We start from the raw sequence: 16555 nt of genomic DNA on the forward strand, positions 1-16555 counted from the left end.
TAAATAAACAGAGACAGAGTGATGAAAGGGGTTAGCTGTTATTAATGAAGCTGAGATGATCACAAGTCAAAAAAACCAAAACAGCAATGAAGAGAGAGAGCTACAAGCATGCTAGAAACTTTGGCAGGATCACATGTGAAGATAAAAAAAGCAAAGTAATATTCCCTAGCCTGAGACGGAACATGCCCCCCAGAAATCCTTCTTTACTTTTCCTTGGGATTTTCAGCTACTATCACTCAGTTAAGGAGGATCAACAACTGCTTTTGCACTAGAAACCAGCATCACCTATCCCCACATACTCATACTAAGACAAAGGCTGAAACCAAACTTTATTTGCACCTACTACACAAACCTTGTTTTATTTTCATGCCTGAACAGGATTTCCTTCCAAATCATAGGCACATTTCTCCCTGATACATAATACCAGTAAAGCATGGTATGCAGCTCACATTAAAAGAAATCTGTACAGTTAATTAAGAAAAACAATAAATCAATGAACAAACAAGATGATGACAACATTAGACAAATGATAATAATTGAAAATATGTAGGGAAACTTTGATGATGTAAATAAAGCTTTCCTATGTTTATCAGTCATGGCAGTGTTACACTGACTCTAAATACACACTCTACACAAAATGCACAACTGTGGATGTTACAGATCAGTTCTTGGCTCTCAGTTGAAACTTTAATCTGATTATGTATCACAGTTAAAGACTGGCCTCCTTATAATGAGCTAAGCCCCAAATATCAGCAGAGTCAAAATCTGGCTCTATAGCTTGTAGCTTGACCCTAGGTAAACTTTAAACAGAACCATTTGTGGTTCAAACCAAACAAACAAAAAAAACCTCCTTGATGTTTCTGAGTCATCATTTTGCATTAGTTCAATTTTCAAAGGTGGATTTGTCTCAGTTGGTCAGAGAGCTGCAGGTGCAATCATAAGTACTTCGTGGCTTAAAGGTGATTTGGGCATCAAGGACACCACTTGTATGGAGGGAGACCTATGTGAAAACAGCCATATGTTCACATCACACAGAGCCTCATGTGCAAGGTTGTGAGTGGCTATTTGCAACTGCTCAGAGCCAGGCCCTAGCTCACGGAGAACAATAGCACTTTGGACATTCTGTGAATTTTAAACATTTGCTAAATGGGCAGGATGAGGTCTTCTCTTGCATGAGTAAAGCCTCTCCATGCCATCTCGCACTGTACTGTATATCGTGTCCTCCTCCTGGCACCCATCCAGGACAGTGTAATTAGAGGACACATGGCACGACAAGAGCAAACAATATGGCAAATAAGCACAGCCCTAGCTGTGCAAGTGTCAGTGTCCCACCAGAACAAAGGTGCGCAAGAAAAGCCAGCAGCTCCCTAGATACTAAATGACAGCGGGAAACTCCTAAGCAAAGACCAGGACCAAAACAGCTCACACACTGATGGGAAAATTAACAGGTCTTCCAAGCTGCTAATTATACACGTGTATATGTGGCACCAGCAGATTCGCAACTGACCCAGATAAAGACAGCAACGGATGCACACAATGGCCTTCCACAACATAGGACTGCAGGAAATGAGGAGTCTAAAAACTTCTTGGGTTAGGGAAAAAGCTGTGAAAAAAGAATGGACTACTGCTATTACAGATCATGCTGCTGAGGAAGCAGGAAAGGACATAGCAATGAACTGCTGGAACTCACTGCTCCAAGAAATAAGCAGGGCAAACACTGCTGGGTCAACAGAGCATCAAACACTATGGAAATCTGGCCATGGTCTTGACGTGTCGCCTCTAGGTTAAAATGTTCACATTAAAACAAGAACAGCAAAGTGCCCGATGCTTTCAACGGAAGCTAGCCAGCTGCACAAATTCCTTCTCATATGTTAGAAGAGTCTAGAGACAGAGAGAGAGAGAATGGGGAGAAGGAAATACTTCTATGAATCAGCAGGTACTAATGTGTGTTGTGGTGGCAAAAGAGTGAGAACAGGGAGAGACCAAACAAGCATGGCTGACTATGCCTTAAGCTACATTCAAAGCCCTTCTTGAGGTTTGCTCTTTCAGTGTCATCCACAGGAGGAATTCTGGGCTTGCTCCATCGTCACACTGCCCTACTCTTTGTATTAAGACAAGGTAACTGATAAATTTACATGCTTTGCTATCCCCTAATAAACAACACTAGCAAGCTATCAATAGAGGTTTTACTAAAGGCAGCTGGTAACTGCTGCCTGTCCCCTTTCCCTCATGCACTGAAACAAGCAGACAAGACAGTGCACTCTGATGTGCACGCACACACAAACCCATCCGTGTTTGCTTTTCTCACTGCCCCACTCTTGTGCACCCCAGCCAGTGAAGCAATGTCATTCTTTAGCATCACTTGAAAAACATCACAACTCCAGCTCCTCGCTAGCCTCACCGGTGGTGCTCAGCAGCTGCCAGGAGGACATTCAGACATGACTCGTTCCCTCGGTGCTTCTCTAACAACCCACTGCAGCAGGAACAAAGGAAAACCTGAAAGACTCACTGAAACTTGGATTTGGCAGTTTGGATGGCCTCATACAACAACCCTCAGACCTGGCAGGTGCCATCACAACTTCTCCTTTTAGGAGGAAGCACAGGCCACTGCATGTCAAAACCTCTGGGTTCACTTCCCCACTTCAGCACCAACTTGGACTTGGGCAAGTTAATAAACCCAAGCAAGGTTTGGTTTCCCCACCTTCGTGATGAGTGCCAGGTCTTCAGAGGCATCCTTATGATACTTCACTGGTTGCATACACAAGTCCCATGCTTCTTCCCTTGCAGGCAGATTTAGAGATCCCACCAGTAAAAAGAATGGGCCACCTGAACAGCACATGCCTTGGGCAAGCAGGGTTATGCAGGAAACCAGCGTGGAACAGCTCATCCACTAAAATCCCCAGGGGAAAGGAAGATAATACAGAGCCCAAGCCATCAAACCAAGCTGGCAAATTCTTTGATCAGAGTGTGCTAAGGGCTGACATTAGGTCATTTAAACTAAACTACATTTTGGTTGACAGCATGTCATTGCCCACGTTCAGCTGAAGGCTGTAAGTTGCAGTCCTCAGGATTAATACTTTGAACTTTCTGGATAGAAGGCATGAGAAGAGCAGAAAAACAGCCAAAACCAAGAACATGGGTAGAGCTCTGCAAGTGCAGTTACCCTGCTAATACTTGCCTGCATACACGTGCATGCATGTGGGTGTTAACATCCCACAGCAAACCCCAGACTCAACATATGTCAGGCAGTTTGCCAGGTTGCTTCCTTTTGTCAGGTAGGCTTTTATATTAATTCTTGTAGTTTCCTAATTGATGAGTCCTCATGGTTTTCCCAGCACTCAAATCTCTTGGGATTGTGCCAATATAAATCTATCCAGTGGTGATCACACGGGTCTGAGGAAAGCTGCACACCTTTGCTGAGGAATCAGTCTCCTGTAATTCAAGTGAAAAATCAGTGCTGGGGAAGAAAGGCATCTGCAGAACAGCTGAGACAGATATGAGCTGGTATGAAACCATCAGCAATAAACTCTCATCAGCAAAAGCTCAGTGTAGCTGCCTTGCTTACTGTCATCATAGTGCTCTGGACCTTGTATATTGAACTTTGCATGCAGAACTTGTATATATTCATCACTGAGGAGGAGTAAACAGCCGCCTCCTGTGCAGAGTGTTAAGAGAAGCAGGTAAAAACTTCAAGAAAAACAGGATGTGAGATACAAAGAAATCCTTCTGGGAAAAATCAGGAGTAGGGAGCTTAGAAAGAAAGCTCAGGAAGAAACACATTATCTATAAAAGTGGCCCAAGTTCTCAATATTATTTCTGCTTTGCACCTTGTGAGGATGCACGTTCACAACCAAGCCACCCTGACACCTACCTTTGCTCTCTACCTATATTGCCAACAGTCGTTTCTCACCAGACCCACATCACTGGTGGTGTCTGCACACAAACAACCCCAATCAGTCACATTCCACTCTAAAAGCTACAGCAAATCTTCCCACAAATGGATAGGTATCCACTGCTGGGTGTCACTCACTTGAACTGTTCTGTTACTACATTGCTCTTCCTGCTTCTTTACAAGAACTCACATATGGATACCTTGTCATATGGGAAGCAAATTCTGTTTGCTCAGAATCGATGTCTCATGAAAGAAAGTATCAAAAAACATTAAGGCTAGTATACCCTACCCCAAGCTCACCTACCCATCAGCAAGTACAATGTGTTCATTCCCATAGAGCTAACTATAAAGTCACTGTAACACTAGAGTTAGGTTCAATATGTAATTGTTTTAGGCACACAGGGAGTAACAGAACAGAAGAGGCTACTCTGTAATTTACTCAGCCTTCTAGCTGTAGCTTGAGAACCCCAGATGATAAACACTGTTAAGTCTCTGATCTATACTCCAAGCTGTTATTAAGTCAACATAGTTGCTCCAAAGTTAATATAGTTACACCAACATGACTTTGGTCCAATATACATACCACAAAGCGGTGACATGTACGCCACAATTTAAGTGTCTTCATAGCATAGATCAAACACACTGCTAAAATATGATTCTATGCCTATTCTGTATATGGCCTTCATGTATGTGGTGTCGTATCTGTTGCAGCTTTTTGGGATGTTTGCGTGTTTCCATTCCTGGCTTCTTGTCTCATAAACTTGCAACAGCTGGAATTACTGTACAGAGATAGCCTGGCTCCAGCTGCAAAACAGCTCCCTTTCATAAATTTGTTTTACAGCCTTCTAAGGCCAAATGGAGCATAACGTGGCCACCAAATGTCTGATGAGCCATCCCAGATTTGAACACCAAAGGAAACTGGTTGAACAATCCTGAACACTGAACAACAACATTTATCTTCTTCCTCATTTCCCACATTCTTTGCATCTGGTTCACCATAAAACATGCAGATGCTTCAGTAACAGAAAAACCCAGGATGCTAGTAGTCATGCCTGATCTCGCTGGCCTTTCCCCATACTTGGCAACAAAATAAAGGTTACTTACACCACGGCAAGACACTGTGTATTCCTGCTCTAAGCACACACTCCACAGATGAGAGAGTGGGCCCTGTTCATCCTAAATCCCACCAAAGTCCTCAGATCCAGACAAGGTCAGAATGCTGCTTTGTTCCTCAGGCTAGGAGGTATATACCTCACTGTCCTAAAGCTAACTCATCCTTAAAACCATATGACTTAGTTAATTAATTCATTCTTCACCTCTGAGGCAACATTTTTATCTCTTCAGCACAGATGCCTAGCTATCCCTTTGTCACTGCATCAAGACACAGACTGATGGAGGAGAAAGCCACGTGGCTGCTATCCATGTGATTCCGGCTCAGTTACTTTCGCCATTTGTGAATATGGGGAAATGACCATAAAAGCAGGATATTGCCATGCACCTTTAAGAGGCTTTATGAAGAATTCAGTTAAGATTCATCAGAGGCCTCTGAAAATATAAACCACTATGTAAATGCTAAAAGTTAACCATTTTTAATAGCCACAGATTTAAGAGGTCTTTTCTTCATTTCCATGCAAAGGTGCAGAAACATTCTTCATTGCAAACAACCACTGTGCCTGCTGTGAGAGGCTCTGCACATGATTTCAATTGCCTTACACATAGAAAATAGGAATAATACTTTGCATTTACAGACTTTAAAACTACTTTGCAGACAATCAAGTCTCAAAACCCCCACTGTGATACAGGAGGCAAACATTATACCTGTTTTACAGAGGAAACTAAGAGGGAAAAAGGTTAAACTACCTAGCTGAGAGCCAGAAAGGAGACATTTGAGAAATCAGGCATGCTAGCAAGGCCTATCTAGACCCACACTTGCTCACTTGCTCTTCCTAATAAACAGTTAACTCTTCTGCTCCCAAACTTCTATACAGCAGGGTGTATATAATACATGGTGTGGCCATAGATTTTATCTGTATTACCAGCATATTCAATCTTCTGTAGATGCTTCTGTTGACCACAGACAGTGCCTGGAATTTCATGAGGCCACTTATTCCATTTTCTAGCATGTGGGGCAATAGAAAAGTTGTTGACAACTAAAAGTTAACCAAACATTTATTTTTAGAACCTAAGTCTGACGTTACAGTGTCTGGACTCATAACTACCCATTTCTTTGACATTAAGCTGAGCTACCACATGAGAAAAATGCTAGAATGATAACATTTCCAGGGCATACTGAGTCACTGTCCAACATCTAAAATGGGAAATAAAATAATTTCTCAGCAACTGTCAGTACAGTGGGAGGCAAAGTCTGCAGGAAGTCAGCTTGTGTAGAAAAATTCAGGTTCCTACTCTTGAAACAGGTCCCTCAGCACTAAATACGCTTTCTTTTTTTCTAATTTCCCAATGACAGAAAAACAATTAGGTCCCAAGGTATTGAGTTCTTTGCATTATCTTATATTTAGAACAATTATTAAGTAGCACTAGCAAAATTATAACAGTGACAACCAGGGAGCAGCAGCAGCAGCAGCATTGTGCAGACTCAGAAGCATGTGTCATTTTTTGCTTTGATCAGTTCAATCCCAGTGATGTGCCATGACTCCCTGCCTGGAGGATTTCTGCCCAGTCCCAGGAGAAAGATGCTCATGAACCTTGTCCCCACCTACAGCAGGAATTCCCAGCCCCTCACGTGAGACCACCTTGACTTATCTCCTCAGTGGGCCATGGAGAATACTAATGTGAAAGAGTAGGAAAGTCCCTAGGACAGTGGTTTCCTGTCTCTTTAATTTGCATACCATATTTTTTTCCCCCCTCCCTTGGACCTGCAGGCCCCCACATAATGAACTTAAGCTTTTAACAACAGGCTTTCATAGATCAGAGGGAAGTACAGCTCAGTAGTAATTTGCTGATGCTTGGGATTTGCAAGGTGAAAGCCACCAATCCAAGGTGAAAGCCACCAATCTACTGTGCAGGATAGCCTGTCCTCAAGAGAAGCAACTGCTCACAGTCCCAGATAATTATTAACTCCTAAATGGAAGCAGAATAGTTGATGAGGGTTTATGACTGTATGTCTTTGCATTCTTTTTAAAGGGAGAAACAGATGTTTCCAACCACCACAAATCTCCATTTCCACAAGTCTCTTGCTCTGGCTGTTACCTTGGGGCAGTGACTTCCAAAAGCTGAATGAAAAAACGAACAAATTAATTGTTCTGCTGGAAGGTTCAGAAAAGAGCCAGAGGTTGAACATGTTCCTTCACACAGCAGCATGTCTCCTGCCGGCTCAGACAGCAAGAGACAGCATGGGAAAATCCTGTTCTAACACTACATTTTCTGCTAGTAAGCAGGGTCTTCAAGACTGCCAGTTCAACTGGAGAAGAGCCCTGGAAAGTCTTCTGCTTCGTCTGCAGGAGACATCTTTTTCTGTGACATAGTCTCAAGTATAAACTCTGTCTCATCTGTCAAAGTACATAGTCTAAATGCTTCAGCTAGCATTAATTTATATTTCTAAACAAACACCAGACCCTAACAATTTGTGTAATGGTGAAGAAGTTAATTTTATCTGAGATATTTGTGTCCTCTCCTACTTTAAACTGATGTCATCTTGATTTTTTTAAAACAAGGGGAGGGAGGGATTTTTGAGCGCTGCCTGCAGATACGCATTTGTATGCATTTTTCATCTTTTAACTAACACACAGGAGGGAAAAAAAAAGTTATTTTTGCTAGCAGCCTGCTGTGATATAAATAAAAATAATAGGTACATTCACAGATTCGGAACTTTTTACAGCCACTGTGCAAAAAAGCAATTTTAATTTATAACCACAGAGTCTTGCAAAACATATAACGAAGACATAATAAAATGGAATGTTTATCCTGTGGCTCCCATTAGACCTCTTCCGTTCAATGGTAGTAACTAATGACTTGTTTTTCCACTTTTGTATTGGAAGCCTTATTATTGGGCTGCACAGAGCATACCTTATTTGATTTCCCTAGCAATGCCTGCACCTCTTGCTGAAGCCTGCAATTAGATGTTCATGAAATAATAATAAAACGCTGCATAATCTCGTCTGTGGTCAAAATCTAAAAAAAAAAAAAAAGTGAAAAATGAAAAGCCAGCAACAAACCAGCCCTGTTTGTACAATATTATACTGAGTACAATAGACTAATGTTCACTCCAGTGCATGTGTCCTTTTGACTAACCACTTCTGTCTGACAACCTTTTTTTGGCAACAGAACACATTGTACTTTTTGGATAATTGACTGTGGAATATAATGCTGTTTATTCAAAAGCAGGTCACACAGAAATGAGCTTCCAGTTTTCTTTATCCTTTTACCTTTCTTATCTTCATGCTGTTTAAATTTATACTGAATGTCTTTTAATTACACATATGGTTTTAATTGCTGTACTGTATTTATTCACACGAAGGTGACCTGATGGTGAAAGGGTAAAGAAAGGTGGGTGGGAAGCTCAATTCAGATTTGAAAACTATATTTGGACATAATTATTAGTGTGCAATCTCACAGAGAAACAAACACAAGCACATGCATTTCCAGCATGCTCTGTTATCTACAGGGCCAAATTTGCCGGCAATACAGCTGCGATACTTCTTTGTACTTAAAATCTATTAGAAAGATACACCCACCACTTGCTCAGTTATCTGGAAATTCAACAGTAGCAAACCCCCCAACTTTATGCTTAAGATGGGACAAGCACCTTCAGGGAAAATGATGTGGAAACATGTGAAATTGTGAAAAATCTAGATTATGGGAAATGCAGTTAATGACATGGGTTCAGGAGAAAGTTTTAACTGAAATATTCAAGTGAGGCCATGGAAGAGTTGATGTATTTCTAAAGCAGGTTCTTGGGATGCAGCCTGGCGGAAGAGAGGTCACAAATTAAGCATTCTTTAACAGGAGGGAGAAAAGACTTTGATGGGACAAAGATAAAAGAAGAGCCCTCTTCTAACACAAGCTGGGGAAGGCAGTGCAGGGCACCTCTCTGATGCTGTTCATCAGACCAGGGTAACACTGTAGTCACCTGGAACTTTAGCTCTGCAAGATACTCATGAAACTGAGGTTTACAAATGTTGCAGGACACTTCACATAGATTTCTTCTGTCCTCCAACTTAGGCTGAAAAATAAAATACACTGGGCTTCTTGGTGACAGCCTAGAAGGAATCCAACAGTGGCATATACCCAGCAGGAGCTTCCTTGGCCACTTTGCCATTTTTTTTTTATTTTCCCAGAAAAGTAATGAATTTTCACTTCAAGCTCTCTTACAGCAACAACAGAAAAGAAGGTGAGTGATTTAACCAGTGATCAGCTCTCAAAAAGCTGGAGGAACCTCCAGGAAAAAATATCCTTCAGGTATTAGTAAAATAGAGTCTAACTAGGCAATAACTAGGTGAAAATTATTATAGATAACCTGTTGCTCAGGTGTGGCTCCATTTTACTGATGACTAAAGTAATCCTAACATGTCAGTTTAAATTACTGCCAATTCATTTGAGGAAATTCTGTTTGTTTGTTTAGAAAAAGATTTAATTGGGGAGGATGAGTGAATCTGTCAGCAATAATAATGCATCTGTCTGTCCTCCTGCAAAACCACACCATGGAAAATCCTTGCTAATGCTAGATTGATCAGCTAACACATAGCAGCTCCGCTATTCTAATTTGTTTTATGTAGCTGACTTTAGGCAGCACATTTCAACCTGGACTATTTTGAGGATACATATAAAACTAAGTCACTGCCCTTTTAGTGTGGATAAAGAGCATATGAATACTACTCTGCTACAAGAAACACACAGTTCATCTGATATATTTTCCAGCAAAGAGAATACACTGCATCTGGAACAAAGAAGAAAATGTGATTGGAAAGTTTAGAGCCCTTAAATTAATTCCCCAGACAAAAAGTTGAGGCACCATATTCATAATACCACATTATGTAACTTGCTCTGGAGCCAGGCAGCTAAGTGAAATAGTATGAGCTGTAAAAACAAAATATTGTTGTGAAAACAATTTTATAGCTTTATAATTCACTATTATTTTCATTTAAGAACAAAACTGTCAGTATAATTGTAGATTCTCTTTGCCTTGCAGGAGTTCTTTCAGCTTGTGATAGGAAAGTTCCTTGTTTTTAAAATTTTCCCTCCCTGTCCCAAAGGCTACTATTTAATTTCCTATATTGTGTTTCTTTATAGTTATTCAGAAGTAAATCTTATCAGGAAGACCATTATGTGGTAGCCTAAGTTAGTTTAGTACCAGAACATTTATGATCAGTAAATGTAACCATATATTGCTAACTATTTCTTACCACTACTCTTGCAGGAAAAAAGTATCAGCAGCCGTTATAGACTACTTTTGACTCTTTATAACTGAATATTCATTTTAGGTGGGATCCTGCACGGCTTGCACTGCTCACTATACACCATCATAATTTTCTAACTTGCCTGCTCAATGAAGTACTAGGCTCAGGAGTCTAGTTGTAGACAACCATACCTACCAATGGAGAAATGAGTCATCTTGTGAACTGTGCACAGCTTCCTACACAAAGTGGTGCTTTAGTAACGAACTATTACTATAATATGTGCACATGTGCCATTAAGAACCAGATTAGGACCACAAATATGTTTTACAGAGGTCAGCGGGAAAATTCCCCAAACATAGGATGATCCACTCCAAATTACATGAACAAAATATCACATCACTTAAAGCATCGCTATGATGTGCGGAGTTTCTTATCAACACTGGCACTACCACTGGGTCATAAGCCCAAAGAGTTTCACACCAACTGGGCAGCCAGAGCCCTTCTCACCTTAAACAGAGAAGCCATCCAGTGACACCAAGATGCTCCATGTCTCCTCATTCTCCCCAGCTCTCCTAATCAAACTTGCCTAAGCTTGGGCAAGTTTCCCTACCTATTTATGTCCTACCCTCATTGCAATAAACTTGACAATAACATAGAGGTTATCTGGTAAAAGAACAGCTTCACCACATGCTCTGGTGCCTTGGCTTTGGAAGAATTATGATGTGGTTGGACTCTGCTGTATTTTAAAAGGGAAGAAACAGTTCCTCCAGCAATAAGCAGCACCATCACACACAACAGCTAGGGTATGCCTGTGAATTAGGTGTCACTGACTTTTATGGGTGCTGCTTTTTGAACTGAAAGCTGTAAAACAGTAGTAAGGCCAACCATCCTTGCCTCACTGTGCTACAGATGAGGCTGTCCATTAGAGACTTGAGCTTAGCTGGCCCCAGGGCTCAGGCAAGCACCATTGCTCAAAATCCAGACAGCCTCCCCATCAGGTATTCCTTCCCACCTATAGGTAAATATATGCTGCCTACATTTTATGGCCTCAGATACCAAGTCCTCATTTGTAACATGATCTGGAAGTATCTGCCAAGGTAGACACTTGGTTATCAAGAGTTAACAGCACAGAAACAGAGCCCTTAATTAACTTAAAGGCTGCCCCATGCCTTACCATGTATGCAGACATTGTCCTCAGCTTATTTTAAGAAGGAGCAAGAAAGAACATCCAGGTATTATGCCAAAAGCCTCTTTCTCAATTATTCCTGTTATATTACTAACCCATTGTAGCTGACTAAAGGCTAAAGCTGCAAAAGCTGCAAAAGCTGAAGCCATGTATTTAAGTTGGTTTCTCAGTATATGCTGACCTGACTTACTCCTGCAACTACAGGCTCCCTATTATCTTTAACTTCCAGGTAATTGTTTGGCAACTTGCTGTTTCTCTATTTCAGGAAAGCAACTCAAATGTATGACTCCTAAGAGACAAATCTGATAAATTGTTCTGTCTTCAGCTGGTTCCTGCTAGTATATGGAGTACTGAAATAATAAAAATATAATACAAAGAACAAACAGTAAAGTTTTGAAATGAAAATGTTAAACATGCTACAAGCCAGAAATTGGGCTTTTTCAAAAGTTTAGGGTATAAACCAGATTGTGTCAAATTCCTGCTGCCGGGATAAGCACGCTGTTCTGAAAACTTCTTTGCGCCTCTTGGCAGCATCTTTTCACCTGAAAGTCCTGAAGAAATCTAAAGATTTTGATGCAAAGTTTTGTAATACCTTGAGAAGGAAAACATGATTCTCAATACAACGCAGTGTTACCAAGTCCTAACTCTGAGCTTCTCATCTCATTGTTACACACTACTACTTGTCTTCTTTCCCTTCTCCTTGTTTTAACAGAAGCAACGGTATTTAATTTAATCCACCCAGAAGCAATGACAGAGTCAGCGGCTGATATGCAGCTAGTGCTGGTTAGAACTTGGAATTACTGTTTTGTGAAGAATGTCAACATTCTGACATTTGTTGCTATTCTCAGAGTAGAAAGGAACTGCATATTCATCTGGAAATTTTGAAATGTCATGTTGAAATCGCAAATTCAACTCTGAATCTTGGAATTTCACCTTTTATTTCATTTTACATTGGCTTTATGTATTTTTTAATTCATTAAATGCCAAAGTAGAATATTTCAGGTAACTCTTTTTCATTTTATTTGGGTTTGCTTTATTTTCGTATTTTAAAAGTAGGGGAAGCTACTGTCTCACAGTGATAGAAAACCAACTTCAACCATCATTTTACAAAGTCTCTGAATCCCATACAGTGGAAATTTTCAATAAGTGACTTTTGGGAAGAGGACACTTGGGTGGAGATATGAGATTTTTGGGGAGAATACACACAAAGGGAGACAGTGCACAGCAAGTTGCCTGCCTTTCCCCACAAGCAAAAAGCAATGCTAAGAAAAAATATATCCCTGTGACAGCAGGAGGGAATCTGGCATATTGCATTTATTCATCTGCAGAGAACAGTCGCTAGATTAACAGCAAACAGCAAGAGCATTAGTCTCAGTTCAAACGCAAGTGCCAAAGGTATCTACTTTATGTGAGAGATGGTAGGCTGTAAAAATTATTAAACCAGTACAAGAGAAGTGCATCAGTCATAGCAAAGGACACTGGTGAGCAGATGTTGGTGAGGCAAAAATGAAACTTCCAAGCGAATGCCTCCATCACAGGTATTAAATCAGTGGAAAAGCTGACAAAAGCTGTGTAAAATGAGAAAAAAGTAAGTTGTCACAGTCCCCTCTTGGACACTGCAAGTTTCACGAGACCATGCTAATGCTGGTGGCAGCAGGCTGCAAAGAAACACCACCTCCAGCAGTGGTTGAGGTCTGCTAATCATGAGTGGCCACCACCACCTAAATCATGCCAAATGCATAAGCTGTCTTGTTAATTTTACCTCCTAATTTCCAGCTGTCTTCCTACTTTATTGCCTCAGCCCTTAACAGTACACAACACTGAAGGGCTCATGCTCCATATGCACCAATACTTGTGTATGTGTAAATGGCAACAATGTGACTCATGGCTGGTGTGAACTAAGAGGGACAGGGAATGTGACTTGTACCATGTCAGTAAGAACAGACACAGCTACCAAAGGGACACTGCTCCCTTGTTCCTACCAGCAAATCCGCAGCAAAGGAGCATGGATTTGGATGCTGCAGTAAATCAGAGCTACAAGAAATTTTTGCTCTTCCCAAATCTGCAGATTGCTCTCAAGAGATGAGTGGTTTCATTAAGATTTCCACCATTCTGGACCAAACCCACAAGCTATCTCAAGTGATTTCAATGGCATCCAGTCTGGATGCTGAAAATGTGCAGGTCCCTTTACAAAGGAATGTGGTTCCCCAGGCCTTTTAGTACATTCAGAAAGAGGAAGGAGAATACAGAGGATCTGAGATCTAGGAAGAAGAGACCTCCCAGCTGTCTACAGTGGCCACCCCTCAAATATACCAGGAGACACATGAGTTCCCTGAAAGGTCCACAAAGCCACCTGGGGTACACACAATAGTGTCTCAAAAACACTCAAACATGACCAAGAACAGTGAAAGTACCTAGACCTCTTTAGAGATATGAGAGTTTGACAAGGATGTTTGGCATCTTAAGCAGTCCAGCACAGAAAGACTTGATGATAGCTGAGCTGGTCAGTGGTGGGAATTTTGTCAACTCTATTTTAGCCACAGGGCAAACTTGCAGGCATTCTCCATGTCAGAAACTGGCTTTGCCATTTTGTTTTTCCTGCTGTGGACATCTTGGTGCCAGAAATCAGTGTACCTAATGAGTCACCATGGTCTTATGCCCTCTGGCCTTTGGGAGGGGCTTCAGATTTTGACTTGGTCTGAACTGGCACAGCATCGCTGGCAAAAAGTATGAGAGCACCCAGTCACGCCACATGTTTCTGTGATGGTCTCATGACAAATCTGCTGCTGCTCCTACAGAAATCCCCACCACCTACCACCCAGAGGAGACAGCTCCTGAGGTTTTTGGTCAGGAATGCCCTTGAGGCACATGAAGGTTTAAATAAGGACATGCATTCCACCAGTTAATTTCCTAAGTGGGACTTGGGCATTAATGCTAGACAGGGTGATACAAAAGGCTAAAATGCACAGAGATTTCACATGCATGACTCTCACATCCATAACTGGCTCAAGACCAGAATACAACACAGCACTATGTATGAGTAAAACTCATTGTTCTCAGCGAGCTTTAAGAACCAGTACAGATTATTTGCTGTTCCCATACCAATCCAGATTTATTTTGGATCAGCAGCGACTTCAACATGATTAGTAAGAAGCAAAAAACACAGAGCCACAGTACCATGAACCAATTCCTAGCCAAAAATGCAAAATATAGACTATTTCCTTTTTTCCTTTTTTTTTATTTTTTTTTACCCTTTAAAAGCCCTAAATAAATTTAATGAAAAATTTTACCTCTCACAGTGATGGATCATGCATTAGAATTAAGGACCACGAACTTCTAATCTGAGATGGATTTGTTACAACATCCTTAGTATTTTGCACACAGAATACATTCAAAAGTAAGAATGCACTTTTCTGAACACAATTAGAAATTGTTTTATATTTCGAGACCATTCCCTTGCAAAAAGAAAGATTCCTAAAGGTCTTCTTGCATTTTACGTGATATGCATTAATGCCCACTTCTCACCCTGGCTCTCAAGTCAATTTCCTTAACTGAAAGGCCTCAAACCAACCTTGAAAAGGCAAAACACAATGAAATGCAGAAGCCAGTATGTAGGAAACACGTTAAAGTCCACATTGTAGCCAACAAGTCAAATTATACTGACAATTCTCCCTATCAGGTATCTGTTCTAACATAAACTTCCTTCTTTTTCTCCTTTAAATAAAGTATTTCCAAAAAGTTGATTTTATGAATGAGTTACTCTGCAAAAAAAAAGAGCATGTGGTAAAAATGGACAACACTGCTTCACTAGCAAAATATACAGTGTTTTATTATCGAGCATCTCCTGTTAAGATCAACTTCAATTCTTCACCAGTTACACTACATATGTTACAAAGCAGAGATTAAGCAGAGTCTGCCACCAGTATGTTAGAGAAGAGCTGTAAGTTCAAAAGCGAAATAGGTAATAATGCAGATATTTAGCAAGCTGGTAGGGAATGAAAGGGAGTCTGGTTTGCAGAAAAAATGAAATTATTTTTATAGAGATACGTAAGAAGTACTTCTGCATGGTATTTCCAAATGCCACGTGCACACATACAAACAGATATATCTATATATACATATAGATATAAATATATATATGCACACATGAAACCCCAAACTTGAGCTAAATTAAATTGTCCTTCCAACTTTGTAATGCAAATGAGACTAACAGGCTTGCGCTGTTTGTGGTTCGAGATGATTTGTGTTTCCATAGAGATGCTGAGTGAACTAAAGTTTTTCAATTTTTTTTATATATAAGCCTACTTGTATCTATAAAAGCCTAAATATGGGTCTGCTGTACCTCAGCATTTCCTGAGTGACTCCACTGGAACCACAGCAATTACACCAGTTAAGGCTATGTGCAGATTTCTTACCTTTCACTACTTCCCAATCTAAGATCTATACCAAATACCTGCACAGCCGAGAGTTTATTACTTCTCTTCCCACTCCTAGCTCCTTGGTAAGGAAGGGGAAGAAAAGATAAAAAGCAGTTTCTTAGCTGCTAGTAGATAATATTTCAAAGACTTCCGTAACGTACTGCCCTCTCTAAACTGCTTGAAGAAACGTCTTTGCCTTCAAAAGTTCCCACTGTCAGGAAATCTCAAATTTAGGGAAAACAGTCTGTGTGCTGCTAGTGAAGAAAATGCCAAAAGGACACACATTTTGCTATGTGTCAGAAGCTTTTCCGCCCTCCCCTGTGAGCACCCACAATCTGATGAGCCGCTGAGATGAGCCAGGGTGGGCCTGAGCAGTGATGGGTTCACTGCCTTCCTGCCTGGGCTTGGCTGTCCTCACCCTTTGGTGGAGCCCAAGCTCATCATACACTGTGAGGTTCCCACAAAGCTAAAGCACTGTGTGTCCCCAGGGCCATGACGGGGACAGCCACCAACAAAAGTGACAAAAGCCAGCCAGCATCAGTTTGGGCAGAGAAACCAGGCTGACCAGTTTAGCTTTCTATTTCAGTTGGCTTCTCTTTATAAGGATCAGGTACCGGTTCAAGTGGATAGAGGCCACCTCAGCGTACCATCACTTGAGAGGAAAATCAGAGCTGAGCTCTGTGGGAACTTATTTCCATGTGGT

General features: G+C 41.0%; 1 protein-coding gene across 11 annotated transcripts in view; it reads right to left on the reverse strand.

The window, feature by feature from the left end:
* Positions 1-16555, reverse strand: part of LPP (LIM domain containing preferred translocation partner in lipoma) — a 311612-nt gene that overhangs the window by 102498 nt on the left and 192559 nt on the right. The window lies entirely within an intron of this gene.

Source organism: Pezoporus wallicus, unplaced genomic scaffold (assembly GCF_028554395.1).
Source record: "Pezoporus wallicus isolate ANWC-B61680 ecotype Strahan unplaced genomic scaffold, APGP_CSIRO_Pwel_v1 scaffold_7107, whole genome shotgun sequence".
NCBI lineage: Eukaryota > Metazoa > Chordata > Aves > Psittaciformes > Psittacidae > Pezoporus > Pezoporus wallicus.